General features: G+C 40.8%; 1 pseudogene; it reads right to left on the bottom strand.

Moving 5' to 3' along the window:
• Positions 1-275: 275 nt before the first annotated feature.
• LOC100954893 lies at positions 276-835 on the bottom strand (annotated as a pseudogene).
• Positions 836-895: the final 60 nt, after the last annotated feature.

Genomic DNA, 895 nt, shown 5'->3' with positions numbered 1-895 from the left:
AGAGAAACTTTCCAATGTCAACTATTTGGTTACTTTGAGGTAATTTATATGGGAAAGACAAGATAAACACTTGAATTTGCCCCCCTTACCTATATTATTATTATTTTGAGACAGTCTCACTATGTCGCCATCAGTAGAGTGCTATGGTGTCACAGCTCACAGCAGTCTCAAACTCTTGGGCTTAAGCGATTCTCTTGCCTCATCCTCCCAAGACCCTTATCTATTTTATTATTTTTTTTCCTTTTACTATTACTTGCATTTATTTTATGTTGCATCTATTCCCATGCCATAAGTTTTTGTTTCTTCTGTTTTTTCTGGGCTATCTTTTTCTTCTGTGCTACCTCTTCTTCTGGTTTGGGAACAATCTATTCCTTTTCAGTAAGGATTATCTCGATGTGGCAGGGGGAGCTCATGTATGGGTTAACATGACCATGGGCTCTGTATGTTCAGCGACGCATCTTGGGTGCTTTGTTCACTTGGATATGCTCAATGACCAGAGAATCCACATCTAAACCCTTAAGTTCAGCATTCCTCTCTGCATTTTTAAGCATATGCAGCAAAAATTCAGCACTCTTTTTGGGCCACTGACCCTGTGTCCATCCCCACTGGTAGGTTTGGCCTGGGCACACCTACCAACTCCACCATTGTAATGTTGGAATGGTACACATTGTTTCTTTAAAGTGACATCCTTCAGATACTTGGTGGCTTTTCGTATATGCATACCCTGGATGGCCTGGGCAGTTTCACGTGTGTTCTTAAAGTGACCACAAATATTTGAGCCTCTTGACTTGCATGACTTTGTGGGATTTTCTGGGTCAAGTGAATAGTGAACCATTTTCACAAATCATCTCAGGCTGCTTAGGGGAAGAGCCCCTTACCTATTTTAAAAATAACT

The sequence above is a fragment of the Otolemur garnettii genome, unplaced genomic scaffold (assembly GCF_000181295.1).
Source record: "Otolemur garnettii isolate 467f Iridium unplaced genomic scaffold, OtoGar3 scaffold00014, whole genome shotgun sequence".
NCBI lineage: Eukaryota > Metazoa > Chordata > Mammalia > Primates > Galagidae > Otolemur > Otolemur garnettii.
The sequence above is the reverse complement of the archived record's forward strand: the minus strand, read 5'-3'. Positions and strand labels throughout refer to the sequence as shown.